The sequence below is a fragment of the Drosophila teissieri genome, chromosome 3R (genome assembly GCF_016746235.2).
Source record: "Drosophila teissieri strain GT53w chromosome 3R, Prin_Dtei_1.1, whole genome shotgun sequence".
In the NCBI taxonomy this organism is placed as follows: domain Eukaryota; kingdom Metazoa; phylum Arthropoda; class Insecta; order Diptera; family Drosophilidae; genus Drosophila; species Drosophila teissieri.
The window spans coordinates 31,647,190-31,669,093 of NC_053032.1; the positions used below are offsets into that span (position 1 = coordinate 31,647,190).

General features: G+C 46.4%; 1 protein-coding gene across 1 annotated transcript in view; it reads left to right on the forward strand.

The window, feature by feature from the left end:
- Window positions 1-444: 444 nt before the first annotated feature.
- The window catches only part of LOC122622572, a 31,901-nt gene continuing 10,441 nt past the window's right edge, over window positions 445-21,904 (forward strand). The window contains exons 1-2 of the mRNA XM_043801129.1: window positions 445-492; window positions 792-842. The gene's annotated coding sequence lies outside the window, so the exon portion shown is untranslated. The remainder of the gene's footprint in view (window positions 493-791; window positions 843-21,904) is intronic.

Below are 21,904 nucleotides of genomic sequence, written 5' to 3' on the forward strand. Positions count from 1 at the left end.
GGCCAAAGCACTCACCCACATTGCGCACACAATTTTTTATGGTTGGTTAACTAAATTTACTTTACTGCCTGCCAAACAGCCATGAAACTAGAGAAGGCCAACGAGGCCCAAGAAGAGCGAGATAGACTTAGGCAATATAGCTGCAATATTGAAAACTGATCAACCTGATTGAATTGCCAGCCACTGAAATAGAAACTAATGAATCGCTCGAGACTCGTGAGCCCCCAACGTTCAAATGTATGTAAAATAATACCAATTTCTCGGGTAAGCCTCGTCGGCAACATGAACTTCCAAAGATGCCAAAGATTGCGTATACGCAGCGTTGATTGGGTGGGTATTGGATGCGTTTGCGAATACATAAATTCATTAATAATGCCCTCGCACATTATGCCATTCGTCCCAGACGAGCTTTAAAGTGCATTATAGCCCAGTCCTCACTGCTGCCAGCCATCCGTCCCATGGAGCCGGGCTCAGCGGGCTCAACGGAGTACAGTAAGTACTCCTGACAGCCTCACAGAGCTGAGGATTCGAAGGAATCATTCAGCCGAACTGTTAAACAGTGATATCGAACTGAAATGTGCCCGGGTCTGGTCCCTTGTAAGGGGCTTAAACTAAATGGAAGCTGATTCCGAGGCTATAGTTTTCACTTCCCTTCGAATGACTTGGTTCACAGTTCAAAGGCGTCTTCAAGTGTGCAAACATAAAGGGTTTTATGAACTATCTCTAGCTAAAATAATCCATATTGATATGTTTACAATAAGTAACCATTTCGTGTTTTTCTTCTCTTGCAGGTTTTTGGGCCACTCCGACGAGCCTTCACAGCCGAGTAGCACTGTAGCACTGTGAGTAAGCCATGATTCCACTGTAGAACACACTTATTTATTTATGTGCGAATGATTATGTGTGTGCAGCACCCACATAAGCTGCCAAGTATTTACCGAGGATATTTAGCAAACATTTACTGTTCCCAAATATTGCGAGCTCGAGGTGGGAAATGGTGGGCAAAGTGGGAAAGACAGCCGGAGTGACACGGAGATGGCGCTGTGTTCTCGTCGCCGATACCCGCCTGTGCCTATCTGTCCTTATCGATATTTGCGAAATAATAAAAAAGTGGCAGGCCGCACACTGCCGAAATACGGAGCAGCGATGAACGGGAGCGGGCCCAGTTGTCATCCTGGTTCCTTTGCCTCCGTATCTGGGTATCTGGTTATCTGGAGGGGATGCCCATGCCCGCTTTTATTCGCAATCCCCCAGCTCAACAGCTCAATCTGCTTCTGCTACGATTTCGAATGGAGCAATAGGGCAATGGAGCTGGTACCCAGTGGGTCCCAGATGGGGCGCAGAGTCATGAAAAATTACACAGGGCATTTTGTTCGCCTGTCGGCTCGACTCTGAGATATTCCAATTTTTGAAGTGTCAAAAATATCCGCTTATGTATAGAAATACATACCGACTTTTATGGTACATACACATGAATATGTAAGCAGATAATGGCTGTTTTCGGCCTCCACTTCTTTCATTCAGTTGAGAGTTCAGTCGAGTTGAGTTGCGTTGAGTTGGCCAACATACAATTCCTTGGCGCAAAAGTTTGTGGCCAAACAGAAAAACGAAAAACGCAAAAAAAAACACAGAAAAAAAGGGGCGATGCGAGAAGAAAGAAGAAAGTTCAAATCAACATATTGATTTTTGTGCGAAGGGGGCGTGTCGCCGCCCACGACCGCAACTACCCACGAGATACGAGCACACAAAGCCGACGCTGACGTGTGTATCTTGTATCTTCGCTGGTTGGCTGCTGCTGCTGCTTTTGCTGTTTTTACTGTTTTTAGTGTTTTTGCTGGTTTTTCTGGAGTTGTAAATGTTTGCCAACTGGTGGACAGGGCATTTGCTTGTTCACAACTTTTATTTATTTATGGTTTGATATTTATTTATTTCCCTCCGCATTTATTTTGCAAAAGATTCTGCCATGATACGAGTGCCTTCCTGGCTGCTCTTAATGGGTTTTGCGTACACATTCAACTGGCTGGCTTGAGTTTTTTTTTAACTTTATTAAATTCAGTGCGGAGCAATCAGTTCCAGTTTACGCTTTTGCTTCAACTTTGCAAACCGGCTATTGTTTACCATTATTTACTATTATTTATTTCTTTTCGGGAGTGCTATCTATTCCTGGCCGTATTTCGTTGGCAGACTTTTATGAAGATATCTCAGAAGTTGCTCTTCATTTGTCTTATGTAAACATTCAATTTGCTTCGCTGGCTTCTGCCTTTTATTGGGTTTATTAAATTCATGCACACCTTTGCTGACCCAAATCAATTCCACTCAGTTTTGGATTGCTCTGAATACTTGAGCCGTAATGCTTTATAAATTCCATACAAATTGAAGTTGAGTTCGACGTCAATGGTCTTATTAAAGCAAACTAATCGGGGAACTTAAACATTCAGCACTAATGAGGCTGGATTTCTCACAGTGCCGGCCCGGATCAGCTTGGCGTTATTAAATTTGTTTCAATCTCTTCGACTGGCCTGACCTGACCTACATCAAAATCGGTTCCCATTTCACGGACCAGCAAAATGTTGCAAATTTGTTAGCCCTTTCGGGTTTGCTGCCTTTGATTTGCCCCGTTCAACTTCTGCCAACTGTATAAAGTTTCAATTTGCTTGTCCCTTTGCCAGCCTCAGTTTTCTGCCTCAGTTTTCCGCCTGAGTTTTCCGCCTGAGTTTTCCGCCTCTGCCGCTGTTTTGCTTTGCCTTGGTTTTCCGCTTCTGTTCTTGCGCATCCCTGCACTTGCCACACTTTGTGTCTCCACGAAATGGCAATTTAACAATGAAAAATTAAAAGGGAATTCCAAGTTTTTCTTTCTCTGCAAAAGAGGCTTATATCCCGTATCGTTTCGCATCGGGTCTACCTAAGTAATTACAGTTGAATGGTGGCTACCAACAAGGGGAAATACCAAGTGAGGGAAATAAATGGTGTGTGCACAGGAGATAGAAACGTTTGGTGTTTTTCTGTTTTAATGCCGGAAAAACGGAAAAAGGGAAAAACGGATAAAGGGTTTCCTGCAAATATTTAACAGGGAGCCCCATTTGTCATTGGAATTTTCGCTCCTTTTTTCGGCGAGTCCTGTTCACTGCCCGTTCGCTTTGTTTTTTCTGGCGGACTCTGTGATGTTTAATTAATTAGAGCGCTTGAATATTACATGCCAAATTGCTGGATAGTTTGATTCGCTGGATAATTCAATTTATGGGCGGCATTCGGAGCCGTTTTGCATAACAATGCGCATTTGCATGCTCCAATAAGTATGCAACATAAATAATTTTTCACTTTGCCCACTCACACATGTGCGGCCCAGTGAAAGCTCTCTTAAAATATCATTAGCATGCACACGGACACACATCTGAGACCTGACCTCCGACCCTAAACACCCCCACCCCCCTCACACAGACACGGAGACACACACCCCCGCGCTTGACAAGATTTAAAGCATTTTTCATGTTGCCTTTTGCCACTTTGCTCTCGCTTATGTCAACTGGGTATGGCTAACAAATACATACATAAATCCGCCCGAGGGTTTGCCCCAGCAGTAACATGGAAATTTGCTCGTTTTCCTCCTGCTTTCCTGCTTTCCCGCTTTTCCCGCACCACCCACCGCTTTAACCGTTGCACGCATCTTTTATGCGTGTTTTGTTGCTGCTGCAAAATTTACAACGGAACCAAAAAGTTATGAAACTCATTAAAACACGAAACTAATTCAAACACCCCGGGCCTAATTGCCAACTCCAGCCTAAGCCGAATACAAATGGTGGGCCAAGGAGCGAGTCCTGCGAGGGAGGAGGTCCTTCGCCTCGGTCTGCTCGGTCTGCTGCCTGAACGATTCGCTGGCGAATCCAAAAAATTATTTAGCGTTAATTTCCATAGAAAAATGTGCGCGTCAACAGAAATTAAGTGTCCCAGCTAATTTAACACAGCGCTGGGTCAGCGCTCTCGCTTCCTCGCCTGTCTCCTTCTCTCTCCCCCTTCCTCTACACTGTAAGAAAAGAGGCATTTACAGGAATCGCCAAGTACTCAAAACCACTTAAGGCGTCTGTAGATTTGATGCAATATATTCTGATTCTTATGTTAGTTTAGATTTCACAGCTTCTACTGACATTTCACCCACCTTTTTGGCCAACTCCCGATTTCGCGCAGTGTACGCGCCTGATCTTTGGTCCTGCAGCGCACCGCAGCTGGTGGGCCGCAGATGCCTGCGACGCGTTAGAATACTTACAATTTTAATTTGAATAATTTTGCAGGCTCTAAACGTAAATTACCCTCGCCTTCTTTTTTTTCGGCTTTTTCGGCGCTGGCCTGCCTTATTATTTTATTTTTTTCCCCATTACTTTTCGCCCGCTGACACTCCGTCGCCCCAGTCCGCCGACTTGGGGCTATATAGCAGCTATAGCTTATTTTTTGTGCATAAGCATTTTGAAAGATTAAACTTGGCGCACTTGAATGTTATTACACGTACCACGAGCCAGCGCCAACACTTTCATTTATTATTATTTTTTTATGCCCCCCGAAACCCAAAAAAGGAGACCTAACCCCGGCCCAATTGTCGCCCCCTCCCACCTACCACCCACCACCACCTACCACCACCCACCACCGCCACTTGCCATCTACTCCCATCAGCCAGCCATACAGAAAAATCACACATCGTTAGCTCAGCAGTTTTTTCCCTTTTGGTGTTTCCTTTTTTGTGCTTTTCATTTTTTCCAGCACGCTTTTCCAGCGTGCGTCCCTGTGCCCTTGCCCCACTGGCAGTGCGGCTGCGAGGCAGTGCGGCATGCGGCATGCGGCAGCTAGGAAACTCGCAGCTCGGAAACTCGGGTCCCATAACGCGGCATTTACTTTGCGCTCCTCCCGTACGATTCTGCTGCCATAAAAATTGCTTTGCTTGCTCCTCAGTTCAGTCACTCAGTGCGACCCTGGAAGTCCTTGCTCTTAGCCCAGCCAGAAGACCAGAAGACGCTGCTTGGGAGCAGTGGAGCAGTCCCGTCCCGGCTGTCTGTCCTCTACCAAATGTGCCGACCCGTTTGAGTTTTGTGGCAACATTCGAGCGACCAACTCCTCACATTCATGCAGTATAGACACACAATCTGGAGGCCAGCATTAGCTGAGAAAACATCGGGACAATCTATAGAATGCTCTTCTGCAGGGTCTCTTGATTCAATTGAAACCTTAATTCTGAACTACCTTTTAAATAGCCAGCGAAGCCAGAGTTATTACACACAAAAAGCTCGATATTTTCTAGAAATAAATTCACCCCGAAGAATGGGAGATTAGCCTAACTCTCCACGTAAGTAGGGAGTTCCTCTTCCTCGAATCAAGGATATGAGGTATATGTGAGCTGTAAGGATGAGCACGCTCGAAGATGTGGAAATACGCATACGCCACGTAGACAGCGGCAGCTCTGTGCTCATAGGTTTTAATCTGTATCTGTGTGTGTATGTGCCAGCGTATGTGTGTGTGTGCCAGTGTGTGTGTGCCAGTGTGTGCGTGCGCTTGTGAGCTCAAAGTTTCTTTATTTAATTCAGTGAACTGTAAAATGTGCTGAAATGTTAGATTATTGCTTTTCACCCAGCCGGCGACTAGTGCTCTTGGCCAGCATCAGCTCCGCTCACCATTTTTCCCATTTTCCCCATTTTCCCCCAACTTCCTTTTCGTCCTTTTCTTCCTTTTCCACTTTGCGCCCATCCGCTCTTTGTGTGTTATTGTTGGCTCCCCCCTCCATTTGGCCCTGTTTTTAGTGGCGCCCGCTGCCCCCAACAATTTCCAACTGCACTCCTTTTCACGAAGATAATGCGTTGATAACCCCGCCAAAGGAAAACCCCAGGAAGGCAGGCAAAGGGAACGAAATTGGGCAATTTGCTTACACACAAAGTAAGAAAACGAGCAGAAAAGAACTGGGCAAAAGCTGCAGACGTATGAAAGAATTTCGAGAAAGTTTCCCTCACAGCAAAGAGTGAGTTGGCTGAAGACCCTTTCGGACTTGATGGAATGCCCATGAAAGGTTGACGGACGGGACACGTGTCCTGGACCCGCTCCTAACTGCACAATGCAGAGGGACAAGGATGAGATGTAGGGCTCGCGCGTTTTCCATTTCCACACTCAAGGGGTGAACCCTGGAGGATGTTGTTATTTATCAGCGGAATTAATTAAGAAAAATATTTGGAAATCAGCCTCGGAATTAAATGATAGATTTCGTGGATATTAATCAGAGGAATCGCGGGAAATCATCGCAATGCATAAATATCCCTTAAAAGTTAAAAGTTACATACTTAGGAAATGCTGGCCAATCTCACCTGCAATTTGTAATAATCTGGGAAATATAAGAGTGCCATTGTAGCCCAATTCGTTCCAGTGCCAGGACCTTTAAAGGATCTTGAGTACACCATGGACTAACCTGCTCAGCGCGTCCCTCGATTCATCACCTGAATCCTTGGCCCTTGGCCTCCTCCACAGTTGCTTGCCGCGGCGTCCCTTCATGAAAAATTCCGCGCATGCATTGACCAAATTTTTCTTAGTCCAATAATCTTAATGACGAAACTTAAAATCTACGTGAGCTGCCTTGAATTACGAGTATCCGCGCCCGCCGTCGTGGCAGGAGATTACCTGTTACCTGTTACCTGCTGACAGTCCCCTGGCCGCCTTGTTTGCATAAGGATACGCTATGTATTAAAAACCGACCAGAGATGCGGTTCCAGGGATCAGGGGTGAATGGTGAGGGGTGAGGGTCTGGGATCTGGGGGATAAGCGTGGCGAGGTGGGGGAAGCTCCAGAGGCGCAGCTATGTATATCAATATGAGCGCGACAAGGAGCTCTGCAAATTGGGGTCGACAGCATCGACAATGGCGGCGGCAAACAAAGTGTTGAGCAGATTGGCTTTTCGACGGACAGCCCTGTCCGGATCCGGGATGAATGTGGCACTGAGAGAAAAGTTGTCACGGTTTTCGGGAATATTTAAAACCTACATAGCGGTCGAAGAACTTTAATCCACTTACAGCAAACGCAATATGAAGAGTGGCCAGCTAATTGTATTATGAATAGTTCAGAGGGATTTCTCTCAGTGCTTTGAGTGGCGCTGCCCAAATTGGCATTCAAGATGCGCAAAAAATGGAAACGTTAAAGAAAACTATACACGCCAAGAGGTCGGAGCCAAGAGAACGTAGGATGGCCTTGGAGAGACTTTATTTTTGGCCATATTTAAACTGAGTTTATGCAGCCCAGCTGAGAACTTGCATGGCCTGTTAAATGGTAATTATTTCGGAATAAATTCAGACGCACCGAGTCCCTCGATTCCAATTAGTATTCAAACACTCGGCTGTGCAGACTTTCTTCGATGGGGGGCAAATGCAGCGCCTCAAATTGGCATTTAAGATGGCCGTCGAATGTCCTTGCCACCATCTCCTTCTCCTCTTTCCCTTCGAACTGGAACCACTCGATGGAAAGCTGGCTGTTTATGTCCTTGCCCGCCTGTCTCCCTATCTCCCTATCTGTCTGTCTGTCTGGGTTTTCTGGGGTTTCTGCGTTTACTGGGTTCTCTGGGTTCCCTGGGCTTTCTGCTGCTCTGCTCGTTCGTGCCTAACGAGCTGCACTCCAAAAGCATCGCGGAATACCGCTCCTGGCGAAAGTCGATGGCATGGCCATGGATGTCGGTGCTGCGATGTCGATGGAATGGATAACCAAGTTGCCGGATGGCTCGTTGATTCCGGGCGGAACGAGACGAACGAGACAGTGGGTCCTTTGGCGCAGCTTCCTTCTTGGTTGCCGATTGTTTGTGCTGTTGTTTCGCCACAGATTGTTGATGTTCGATTTAATTTCAGTCGTTGCTGATTTTTGCGTTATTTATTTTATTATAATACCCTTTACGTTTAACGGCGCGATAAGGCATATTGACTTTGACATTATTTGCTGGCCCAGCCAGATCCTTGGAGTCGGAATCTCTGTAGCTTCTCGAGCTCCTCGAGCTCCGCGAGCTCCGCGAGCTCCTCGAGGCAGTTTCCTGCCACTTGAGCACGCATTTTATTGGCGGTCATTAACGTCAGCATCAAGTCTCCGAACGGGGTGGAAAGCGGGCTCCCTGCTTCGGTGGCTCTTGGTTTCTTGGTTTCTTGGGGTTCCATTCGAATTTGTGGCCTCTGTGTGGGTGGCGGAGTGGCGGAGTGCGGATGCGGTGACAGGTGGCTGAAAGGTGGCCGAGTGGGCGGTGCGATGTGGCTTAATTGCTGATTTGTTGTCTTGGCTGCGTAGCCATTCGGGTAATTGCATTCGTGCGGTAAATATTCGAGGCGCCAGCGCAGGCCATTAAATTTAATCACCTTAAAACTAATTCAAGGAAGTCAACTAATTACGCCCGCCTGCAGAGCAGAAACAGAGACGACAATGGAGTGCCGGCAGATTGGCCAAACGTGTTGATATTCTCGGTTTGTTTTGCAGGGACAATCAAGTGGTCAAGTAGTCATATGCGTCCTTCCACTGGCCATCTCCTATATTGGGTATATTGGGGATATTTTCCAAACAGCAGCCCACACAAACGCACAAACACCCGCTCGCATTATAATAATAATCAAACAATGGCAACGGCAATGGCAAAACAATGAAGTTTCATTTTCATAGCCGGCAATTTAGCCAGGATCCCGAGTAGCTCTGCCAAATGGCTTCGGCCATTTACCCACCCACCCACTGAGATGGCTCAAACTGGAACTGAGTGTGGGCATTTGCGGGCGGCATTTGTGTGCACTTCTTGTCCGCTAATCCGTAAACCTGGCCAGGGTGAAGCCATACGGTCTCAAGGCTCTCGGCTCCCCACTCAGTACTTACAGATGCACAGAGCGAAAAATGTATCTATACAAAAATCCAAAAACTCCTGATGACTAAAGGAAGAAGTTCCCCAAGTGTAATCTCCAATACTTCCTTTTGGACCCACCTCTTCGCGACTTTCCTTTGAGTGCACCTGCTTTCCCTAGCTTTTCCGCTGCTGCGTTTCTACGTTTCTGCTTTTCCACTTTTCCACGCCCCCCTCCCAGCCGCGCTCCTCGCCAGCTAGTTGTGTGTCTTAAGCAGTCGCAAACACGCTCATAAATATTCATATAGCTGGGGAGTATTTGCAATTGCTTTGCCTGCTTTCTACCCCACTCCACGGCTACTTTCTCTTTCTCTTTGTCTTTGTCTTAGTCTTTGAGTTTGAGTTTGAGCTTCAGTTCGGGGAGCCGGGGGCCTTACCTCTGCGTTGACATTGCAAATAGGGGCAGACAATGAGGATAGTTTGTCCTTGTGCGCACATACATGTCCTTAAGCTGCTTCCGATGGAACACGTGCCTAATCAAATGCCAAATTAAAATGATCTAGAGCCGTGTGCGTTTCTTTCTGGCCTTCGTCCTCCTTCGTCCTCCCACAACACCCAGACCACCCCACAGCCCAATCCCCGGGAAAGTCACTTGGATTGTTGGATTCGCATTTGCCTGTAATCTGGCGCAATCTCCTGAAGACTTCCAGGGATTAGCTTACTAAATGCCAACAATACGAGTGTTGTGTGCTTGTGTTGGCACGGCCTTTACAATTTAACGCACTGCCAAGTTCAAATACACAAAAGGCGGCCAAAGAAAATAAAAAAAAAACATCCAAGTCGGGGGAGGTAGGTGGACCCGCCCACTCACGCCTCCGTTAACAATAATTTACGCAACTTTGCTCCTCTTTTGTAAAAATAAATATATATAACTTACAAAAGCGCCGCAGGGGAGCGACGAACATAGCCCCAGATATTTGGGCAAATTTCGAAGTAAAAGAGCGTTATATTACCACATAAGGAGGGGGGCTTGCGTGGGGGGAATTCCCAAGGACTGGCTGGCAAAACAATAACCGTACTGCCGAAAACGAAAAACATTTGTCAAAAATGCCACAGCGAACGGAAGCGAACCTAAAGCAAAAACTCAACCAAACCGAACTGAACCGCAGGACTCTGGCTTTTTAAAGTGGAACAAAACAATCTTTGTTCAATATTTTATTATCGTAATTTAATATTTCGCCAGGCGTCATGTCAACACTGCCGTCGCCGTCCCCTTTGTCCCGCTGGCGCTTACTTTTGCGACGCACTGTTTAATATTTATTAAAAAGTCATGTGCGTGCGCTGCATCGCCGGGGAATTACAATATCCCCCCACTTTCCCATTTCCCCACTTTCCCATTTCCCCCCGGTGGCGACAAATGAACGAGCCGAAACCGCTTAGCTGGGATTGGGGCTCAATCTGTGACTCTGAGTGGGCGTGTGTGTGCCGTCCTTTGGGGTGGACCTCATCTGTTCAACATTTATGGGAGAACGCCCCCCGAAAAAAAAACGTTTTGCTGTGAAAACAGTGAAGCAATTGAATGTCACACTGCGTATGAGTGATGCATTTGCGCGTTGGCTATGAAGTTTATTACTCATACGACGTGATGCCTTTCGAAATTTATTTCATGCAACGTCAAGAACATGCATGAATTGCATATGCAACACAATCTATGAAAATATGTAGCTGATTTAAAGAAATGAAATTAAATGCGAATGTGTTGTGGCTGGAGAACTTATTCATCACGCATATTGAACAAACAACGAACGGAGTTTGAAGTGATTTATCTAAATTTGCACAAAAACACCACCCTAGTGCCCAGCCAGTGTGTGTATCTGTGTGTGTATCTCTGTGTGTGGTTGCGGTATAAAGTAATTGCTTTCAGGTCTCCTTTTTAGACAGGACCCCCAAAAGCAGCTGTCGACAGACAGCCCACCAACTCCAGTGTCACCTCGCAGAGGCCTACTTTCGCAGCGCGTCTGTCTCATCCTGTAATTTCGTTTTTACGTCTTTGAAATTTTGCATTTGTTTCATCGAACGCCTTCATTACATTATATAGGACTGACAAGTGATGCGGAATCGAGCGTAGGCACTGTGCCCCGCACAGTGGGGCAAATCGGAGCGATAGGCGGTGGGCCACCGTGAATTAAATGTATTAATTGAATTATATGGCATGTGGTCGATAGCAGCATAGAAATTACTACATGTTTATCAACAACTGGTAATCAATTATATTAATACATCGCTAATGAAGTAATAAACATTGTTGATTTCAATTTAAAGATTAAATAGCTGAGCATAGGGGAATTAATTTCGATTTAATTAAAGCGTTTTTACTGTTGCATCCCATTTAAGCTGTAAGACATAGCTGGAAAACCAAGATCGATAGGGAGATGTTGTTCTTGAACATCTGCGATGGGCAGGCATATTAAATACTTTAACGAATCCATGATTAACGGATCGCTCGATTGCAGAGGTTTTTAATGCCGCCTTTCAACGCGGAGCGCAGGGCTATCGCATCGATTCGATTGATTAAAAAATGAATGATTCCAGCGGCCAGTCACTTTGTTTGCCCTGAATAATTAAGCGATTTTTGCGCCTTCGCCGCGCCGCCCGGAGTATATATCCACTCAACTTATACTCAATTAAGTGTTTACTTAAACTGAAAATCAATGTTTATGCCTCATTTACCAATCTTCTGCCCATTGTGCGTCCAAGGAGCAGCTGAGGGGAATGGAGAGTCCTGGGAGCACGAGGACGTGGCAGTCGGATGTTGGGATGTTGGATGTGGCGATGTGGAGATGTCGGGATGTTGGGTTGTTGCGATGTCGGGATGTCGGGATGGCGGGCTGTCGGGGATCCTTCGACAGTCACGAAAAGGAATGCATGAGCCGCTCTGCCTGTCATTTAGTATGTAAATTGAGATAAATCGTTTCTCGTGCCAGCCGCACCAGCACATAAGCCCACAGCTCCGTACTTATAGTACATGTACTGGGTGTGTAAGTATATACAGCTTGTTACACACTGCATATACGCGTATGTATCAGCGCCCAAAGTACATAAGGCAAAGTGTAAGTAACACGTCCTTATGCCGACAACAACAATGGCGAAGGCTCCAGGACCAACGCGAATGCCAACACCAACACCAATACCAACGCACCAGCTGATGTACGGCGAGCGCGGCATACGGTGCGTATGAGTTATTTCCACAGCCGAGGCCCGTTCATATTATTAAAAAAGGCGGCTGAGGCGACTGGGGCGACTGAAGCGGCTGTGGCAGCCAGGAAGTGGGCGGGGCAGGGACTTGAGCGTGACGAGCTTTGATGTTTAAACGACTGCAACGGCTGCGGTGGTGCAGCGATGTCTGTGGGGCACGGCCTCCATTGGTGCCGCACGCCACTTGGCGCCCTAAGTGCATAATTGACTTAATTAGCCACCAAAACGGCGTTAGTGCAGCTGCAGCAGAAACCGTGAGGTACAGTTCGCCGCCCCTCGTGTGGTCGATGCTCCTTGGAGGTTGCAGGCGCAAGGCTCAGGGCTCGGGGCTCAAGGACTCCAAAGTTCCGAGTGCCGCTGCACTGCCTCAGCACACGAGTCCAACCTCCGCTGAAGGTTCCACACTTGAAGAAAGTGGGCCTTCCTTTTCCGTTTCCAACATGCAAAGTCTGTAAATAGAGGCTATAAATGTAATTGTAATGGAATGGAATGAAAATGCATGGGTATATGCTTTTAAAAGGTGTGTTTAATATAAAGTCTTCAACTGCTCGTTCATCTCAAGTTCGCAAACACTATAACTTTTGATTAACAATGGTTTAAATGAAACTAGACTTCTAATGAGCATGTGTTTTTCTGAGTGCACTATCGCCCTTCGACTGGCTTTCGTTGTTAGCAAACTGATTAATCGCTAAGCGCTTGGTAAGCACTTTGCACTCTGACCTCCCTTGTTCGTCGTGTTCCCTGCCTTGGAACCCCGCTCCCCTTCCCCAAGTTCCCCCTCAAGACCCCCGCTTTTCGGTGGTTCCCCGTTTCGGAACACAAATCACGAGAACTACACGCGCCCGTTTAATGCGCTTATAAATTTGTTTTCGCTCTGCAAATTTACTTGGCCTCCGCCTGTGCAAATCACCATCAGCCACTGCCCCATCTGCCCCCCTCTGCCCCCTCTGTCTCCATCTGAATCACCCATTTTAGACCCCATTTTAGAGCCCATTTGGGGTCCTCATTGTGCTCAATCCCCTCTCGGTGGCTTGTTTTGGCGCTGTTGCGCAAAAGCTATCGATTATTTATTCAGAAACGCAACAAATGCAACAAAAGTTGCTCGAATTCACGTGGTAATAATTTTTGGGAGCCTGGCCGTTAGCATCAGATAGTGTCCTTTGTACAGTGTTAACTCTAAAAGTTAATGGGTCCTTGAACTAACTATATTACTTTGGCTCCACAACACAAATTGGGAAGCCTGCCAGTTCGCAAAGGCTATTGGTTACTTTGGTAAATGGCAAGGCTTAATGTGGTAAATAAATCGTAGTACTTTATACCCTCGACACTAAAGCAAGTTCTGAATATAATTTCTACTGAGTTGCATTCGCCACAACTGCAAATGGATTGCCACTAAACATTACAGAAATATGCACTAATTTGTTTGATCCTGAAGCCTGAAACATCTACGACTAAGCCAGCTCGTGTACTTATCTTTCACACAAGTTAATTCCACGTGCACAGCTTCCATTCCATGCGGAGTACTCTCTTCAGAGTTTTCAACGACTCACCTGTCACTTTCACCACCTTTCACCTGGCTCCGCTGGCTTGCGACTACATTACGCAGTTTCCATGTGACAACTTCCGCATCCCGTTTGAAGGAGCCCATTTTGCGTTAACTCATCGCTGGCGGTTTCGTTGCCTCGTTCGCCGCGCAGCCTTTGACCTCACTAATTAATTGGCAACTAAAGTTAATTCTATTTCGCCGTAACTTGCATTCATTATCGCCCCGTGCCAGGCCTCACTGTACTTGAGGCCGACGCCACTACGTGATAAGTGCGATTCATTTAGAAGCACACTCGCTTTCCCCAGCTTTAACCCCGCCCCCTTTTGTGCGCCCGAATCCATTTATGCACGTCTATGCCGCACTGCCGCCCACTTTTCCGCCCGCTTGCCACCCACTTGCCACCCACTGTGCATAGGCCGTTCCACGGGAGGCATGTTTGCCCGGCCGTTTTTGCTGTGCGTTGTTGGTTTCTGTTTATTTGTCTGGATATGTGGGTCGGTAATTGCTTTGCAAAGAAATAGAGCATAACAAATGTTACGTGGCGAAAGTTTATACTCCTCTGGCTATTCCGCCAGTCGAGCAAAATGGGAAATGGGAAATCGAGCGCCGAAAATGCGAAAACTGTGAAAACTGCGACGAGGGCCACCAAAACGGAGCAAATGAACCCACTAAGAGCTGTCTCTACGAGTATAATCGAAGTTTCACTTAGCAAATCAACGAAGTTTGCACCGCTTACACCGCCTAGCCAAACCAAATTAGCGCTCCACCGCGCTCACGTAGAACCCAAAATAGAAAATAGAGAAAAAAAGGGAAAATATACTATATACATACGTATTTGTATATGTCTAGCGACAGGCAGGCATCGGCATCGCAACAATTTGCAAACTGAATTAACATGCCAACATCCTTGCCGCCAGGCGTCAGCCAACTAACCGAACGAACACCCAACTAACCCCACGTAGTGTTGCGCACTTTCACCATGAGTTACTCCCAAAAAAGCCAACTTGGAATAACAAAAACTTCAGTTTAATATATACAAACATTCTGCTACAATCCGTGCTGTATGATAACTCGAAGGCACTCCTGCAAATGTATGTACTTGCGTTTATTTGACTTTGTAATGCCTTCTGCAGGAGAATTCAGGAGGAATTCAGGGAAACGTAGCCCAACGGGAGTCCTGCTGACGGGAAACAATGATGAACTGACAGCACTGGTCCGTATCTCCATCGCCGCCATCTGGGATGCCCACTAACCACTCGCTGTGCGACACGTTAAAGTTTTAATTTGGCCATTGACGTCACAATCAGTGCCCGGCCATGGCAGGGAATTTGGGGAGCATTATCTCCACTGCTCCACTCGCAGAGCAAATTGGGCACTTGGCGTGGGGCTGGCTAATTGTTGTGCGTCCACGTCCACTGCCACTGCCACGTCCACGTCCAGTGTCCGAAACGGCAGTAGAAAATTATAATTTGCATTTATAATTTTATTGACAGTAAAATGTATTTAATTTTCGGGGGCCAATTGGGGGAAGTGGAGGCAACGGAGGAAAAGGAGGAAAAGGGCTGTGCCGCCATTCAAGTCAATGTTTGCTCGCTCTGCCGACGTCCTCATCATCATCACCATCAGCATCATCATCAACTTCAGTGGCAGGAACAACAATCAAGCCACCCACAGCAACAGCAGCAGAGTGGAAGTGCGGCATGAAAAATTAAAAAATCTGCAAAATATTTCGACAGCTTTTCGGGCGACGCCGAAATGGCAAACGACGGACAGCAGCGGAAACGGCTGACGAGCGCCTAAAAGCGGACTTTTCCGGGGGTTTCTGGGGGTTTCCGGGGCTTTCCGCCGGGTTTTTCGGTAATATAGGGGAGCGAGCTGGCAGGAAGCTGAAAGCGAAAATGAAAGGCTAGCGTAAAACTCGAAAATCCTCTTAATAATTCATAAAACTTTTGAAAACTACTTAACTCTTAAAACTACTAACTGAATCAAACTAAACTAAAGCGGCTACAAATGCGGGAGCTGTGGAGGATGCTCCTCCGCCAGAAAGGTGCCACCACCAATCTCCATCTCCATCACACAGCGAAAAATCGTTTGGGAAATATTCAATTAGGCGAGTTTGTTTAGACATGGGGTTTACTTCTAAAATACTCCAAGTACAGACAGAAATTGTGATTTATTAAAGCCAGCACTGTTAGGGAATATTGATTCCCAAAATAAGTGTGAATAATAGAGCATTAATATCATGGAAAATCAAAACAGTTTGATGAAATCCTCTGATGGCTATCCAATATTTCCCAGTGCAGCTTTCCACTTCAGCTTTTCAGCTGCAGCTTCAGCTGTTGAAAATGCGCGCCGCTGGCGACCAACAAAACTTTCGCAAGTTTGTCGCTCGAGCGAAACTGGGTCCAGGACATGGATGACTTGCAAAGGATTGGGAAGGAAGGGGTAGAAGGAAGGGGGCGGAAAGGCATCCTGAAGCTGAAGCATCAGCAGCAGTTCATCATATTTACAGCTTTCACTAATTTATTTTGCACAGCCCATGAAAAATGCAGCAACTGCGTCAGTGTCGTTGTGATGTCCTCCGCCATCAGCCGGGTTTCCTTTTCACATTTTCAGACTTTTGCATTTCCAGAGACCAAGACCAAGACGAAGACCAAGAACGAGACCGAGACCAGGAGCAAGACTGCCCTGCCCGGCTGAGATTGCGTATTTATAAGCTAATTTCCAAGCGTCTTACAAATCCCTTTCCCTTTCGCCCGCCCAGATGTGGAGGCTCAGCAAACTTTCGGGGGCCATTCAAATTGGTGAATGTAACCCGGAGTCTAATTGTTCAGATCAGAAGGCCCCGGGAAATGTGTGCAATGTGCAAGGGTGGAGGCCCAGGTGGGCAGGATTTCAATGGAATGGAGCTGGCAACTCATAAAGCTGGCTTCCTCGCTGGCTGGAAATAAATCCAGCGATAGCCGAACTGAATGCCAAATGAAGAAGCCAGAAGAGTCCACTAGCCAGGACATTTTGCAGCTCCGCTCCAGTAATTTGCTTACTACTCCCGCTCCTGCTCCTGCTGCTGTATCATCCTCCTTTCGCCGGGTGGTTGGCCTCTTCGCGGATTTCATCAAAGCTCAAAGTTGATGTTTATTGCTTTCTGTCCTCCCCATTTTCCCATTTTGCCGCTCTTGCTCGGTGCCCACATTTCCCCACTCAATCTCGCTGTGTGTCAGTGTCTGGCCTTTTCCAATCCTAATTGGGTTAGTTGGTTTGCACTTTGCCGGCAAGTAATTAACACAAGTTGTCGATGCTGGGTGCTTAAAGAAGCCAAAAAGAAGCGGAATCATTGAAACTGGACATCGAGTAATTAAAAGGCCTTTGGGCTTTGGCCTGATGGACTGACTGGCCGATGTTTTCTGCTGCGGTGATTATGATTGCCTAACGACCAGTCGAGCAAACACGAATGGGGTTCATATGTATATGCATATATCACAGATGGATGCCCCACTGGCCATCAAATTGCGGTAGAGCAGTTTGCTGCATTTCAGCGGCGTGTTTGTTAGTTGATCGCCATTTCGCAATTAAAACACGCTGGGGTTACGTGAAATATTCCACTTTAAATATAGCAAACTAGTGTGGCTGAGGAGCTGGCAAATATATCAAACCACTGAAAATGTATCTCTTAATAACAAATTCATTCGATGAATTCTGCCTTTCCAGCTGTATTGTATTCACTTTTATTACCCTTCCCAGTGAAGAGCAGATTTCGCCAATAGATTGCCGCGCTGGATTTTTGAGGGGCGGAGGGCGGCAGTGTGCCTTTATTCGCCATAGCAGAGATATCCGATTAAACATTTAATTAGCTGTTAAATGAACCCTTTGAAAGACCCTGGTGGCCGTCATCATCGAGTATCATCATCATCATCATCATCAGCAGTTGGGCCAGATTTCCCCTCCGATTTCCACTCCGATTTCTTTCATTTTCGTTCTCATTTTCATTTGCACTCTCAATCGACGAATGGCTTTTCAAACGTTTGACACATAAAACCGTTTTGTGACTCATTAAAGCCGGCAATGTCGCCCATTGTGGGCGTGGCAAATGTGAGTTAATTACACAACGTACACACACACATGCACATATACACACCCAACTGCACAGGACAAACAGAAAGGACATGCTGAAAACAAAGCTAACGGTCGATTGAATGGAAAAGGGTTCGGTTGCCAAAGTGGACTCCAAGTGGATGCCGATGCCAATCCCCCTCCTCATCCCCATCACCCATTCCTCATCCCCAATCCAGTCCAAGAATCCAGACCAAGTGGCCAGTCGAGAACCCAATGCACGTATTAGACAGTCGGCCAGCGGAATAAAAAGAGAAATAAAAGTTAAATAAAAATGTCGGAGAGGAACTTTTCGCACAATCGCCGTCCAAATCATTCCGCCCCCCTCCCACTGCCCACTGCCCACCACCCACCACTCGTCCTTCGCTACAAGAGCATTTGTTGGTAATTTGCAAATCGCCAAATGATCCAAGGAACTTTAACTGCCAGCCGCCCAGGGAATCCGAAAGCTGCCGCCGAATGTCCTTTGCTGTGCTTCTGTTTCTGCCTCTGCTATTCTGTTCCTTTTGCGGCAGAGATGCGCCGGCTATCCTGGAAAAATAGCACATATATTTAGAAAAAACAGCAAATTTCCAGACGTATATTTTAAGGATACTAAAACATTCATTACTTGGCTGTTTTTTTCCAAACGAATTGGTTCAATTGAATACCAGGAGGTCATATGAATTTTTAAAAGAGCCTCGTTCTGCCATTAGGCACAGACCGCCTGGCAAAGGCCAAGTTAACATCACTGGTCCAGCTGGCGCCTCTGTCTCGGGGTATCCTTTCTGTATCCTTTTTAATATGCAGGCGCTTAAAAACCGCTTAATATTCTTCCGCATTGCTTTGGCCGCATTCAGAGGCTGCGGTTGCGGAGAGCACGAGCTTCAGACGGGCTGCGAGTAAAATAGTTGGAGCGGGCTGATGGGTGCAACTAATTTACGGGGTGGCCAGGACACCCAGGACACAGTACCCACATTCGCATCCCACCGAACGACGGCAGCATCTGGCGGCATCCAAGTAAATGAATATATGAGTATATGCGAACGGAATAGCTGCAGTTCCTTTTAGCAAACGGCAAGTCAACATCCCTTTTGGTTATTCAAGGCATTGTTGTTGCAGATGCAGGGGCAGCATATTCAGCAGCAGGAGCAGCATATTCAGGAGCAGGAGCCGGGCTCACAGGAGCATTTTGTTTGCTTAGCACACTTCGCTCAATGGACGCAGCAGGATGTGGCTGCTGTGCAATGGCTGCAGCTGTGGTAATAGATCGCCGGCCTCGTCCTTTCTTATCTGCCGCCCGTCTTCTGATTATTCTTCCTGCTGTCTCAGTGCTGCCAGGACATCAGCTTTTTAAGTCCTGGCGAATATTTGTAAGCAAGGCTCTGTGCAATATGCCTGCCCGTGATTGATTGCCATTCTTTCGTGTAAACTCTGCCTTAATCTTTGGTTTCCACTAGTTCCTTGAAAATTTGCAGCAAGTCAGACATTGACTTCCCTCCCGATAACCACGTCAAAAATGGTCCAAAAACGGATTGGCGTACCTTGAAAAGTTTGTTAAAGTGCCCCCAACAAATTGGCGTTCCAATATAAAACTTTTTGTTTTTTGAGAATTTTCGCAAAAAAATATGATGTAACCCCTTATCAAAAAATCAAAAATTGGCCAAATATTGTATTTTCTTCGATCTGACCAAGAGTGGCACCGATCGTTAGCTAGTGCCAATAGCTATCCAGAGATGCCATTCTTTCCGCTCTAGGTCACTAAATTTTTGAGTTTTATGCAAAAAACCTCAGGTTTTGCCTCGAAATCACCCCAAAATCGACGTTTTCTCCATAACTTTGCGAAAAAATGTTCAAAAATGGATTGGAATACCTTGTTATGTTTCTTGAAGCATTTGTAATCGATTGGCATACCAATCTGGAACTCACAAATTTTTGAAGTTTTTTTCCAAAAATTGTGTTGTAACCCCTTATAAAAAATGAACAATTATCAACAAAAATAGATTTTCTCGTATCAGGCTGAGTGTGGTATGGATAGTTAACTAAAAACGTCAATTTTTCAGCTGTAAGCCAAATATTTCGCGAGTTACTCTCAAAAAACTGTTTTATAATGGGTATTTTGGCCAAAAGAATTCCTTTTTACTTAATGACAAAGTAAATTGGATTTTTATGCTATTGCCTTCCTGCTAAAACTGAGTTGCATTATCAAAAGCAGACACCACTGCTGTTGCCGTTTGCTGTTTACAGTTTACAGTTTGCAGTTTGCTGTGGCATCTTCCCAATTTCTTCAGCCCATTTCCGGCGCTGCAGTTGCTCCTTGCCGCTTCCGTATTGTTTGCATTGCAATTGTGCCTGGCGCTGCTCCTGTTGGTCGTGCTCCTGATTGTGGTGCTGGACAAAATATGAGCACCGCCGCCGCTCGTCACCATCATCATCATTCTGGCATCCAGGCATCCCGGCATCCCGGCATTCAGGCAACCATGCATCCCGGCATCCTGGACGGCATCCTTCGGCTCGTTTGTATGTGCCTCTGTGGTTCTACACAAATATACTGATGGCTCGCAGAGTGCTCAGTGTGCACAACATACAGGACATGGCATACGCACACAAGTGCGGGGAATTCCCCCGAAAACTGTGTGCTGAGGTCATGTAGCTGGCGTCGCCAGTTGCAGCAGCGGCAACAACAATGCAACAATGGGGCAGCAACTGACGACTATAATGTCTGGCCGGGCTCCACTCCCCCCACTCTCCGCACTGGGCGGCATCAACTCGAATGGTCTCGCAGTTGTAAAGCTGCCAACAGCAGACCAGCATGCGCAGCTGCAGCAGCAGCAACAGAAAACGCAACAGCAGCAGCAGCATGCAGCACGCAGCGGCAGCAACTCGAGTTATAGGTACAGCTGGTGCCCAAAACGGAATTGCAGCAAAACCACCAGGACGACGATGACAAGGATGGCAAACAATTGTAAGCTCTGACAGCCAAACAACAGTGGCAACAACAATGCGACCAGCAACACGACATTTGCGAAATGTTGATCTGCGGTCTAGGCCGAAATTGAGATACTCTGCTCGCAAAAGGGCAAATAATAATGGGGATTTTTGTCGGCCGTTGGGGAAGGGGGGGCCACTGGTGTGTGCATTATGGTTTTAAGTGGGCTTCAATCAATTAAGTCCGTCAATCAAATTGACACAGCTCATATTACGGCCTACACGATGGGAATTACCAATCGATTATTAGTTGTTGACACAACGCCACTCGTTATATATCTATATTGATTCCTTGAAAAGCTATTCGAGTGAGGTTTGTCATTACAACTTGTTGAAATGGAAATGGTAATATAGCCCGGCATCTGCATCTCAAATTGCATCTCTTTGAAGAGCATATAGTTTCAACGGCAATCTTCACTGGAAACTTATTGCCCTGTTTTCGCAGAAAATTGTAATTTTCCAATTAAGCCAAGTAGAGGACAAACTCCGGCGAGGGCTGGAAAACATTGCTATTTATAAGCTGCCAATGAGCCAACTCAATCAGCACCGCCTTTCCTATTAACACACAAATGCTGAATGGTGAGTGCTGAATGGGGAATGGTGAATGGTGAATGGTAAATGGTAACTGGTAAATTGTAAATTGTAAATGGTAAATTTCCTGCGAAGCCAACAGGGCGGCTACTCGTTATTGTTGGCTTAATGTTGAATAACTGTTTGCACGCACTGTTGCATTCGAGTTTGTTCGAAACTGAAACGAAATGAAAATATAATGAATGGGAAAATGGGTAGCTGGATAGCTGAGATTGAAAGCCTGCTGCTGCCGCTGCGGACGGCAATTAGGGCCCATTTCAATTGCAGGCTCGAATTGATTAGAAGTTGCCAGATAAATTGGCAGCCCGCTCGCCAAGACAATAGTTTCAGGGTATTATTTATGCGGCCCACAATGGACGTACCTCCAGCTGAATGCGTTTCGCAGGAAGCTGGGAGCCCCGCATTACCGGATGCCTTGCAGGTGGCTGATTACGGACCGATTTTATTGATTCCCCTGGGGCCAATCTATTGTTTTGGCTTCAATAATGGCCAAGATAACTGCGAGTGCGAGTTGGAAGCCTGCACACGGAAAAACCTATCGGGAATAAGGAACAATGTTAAGATTATAGCTTAACTTAAGTTTTTCTAACACAACTACTTCCACTTAGTACCAAGGT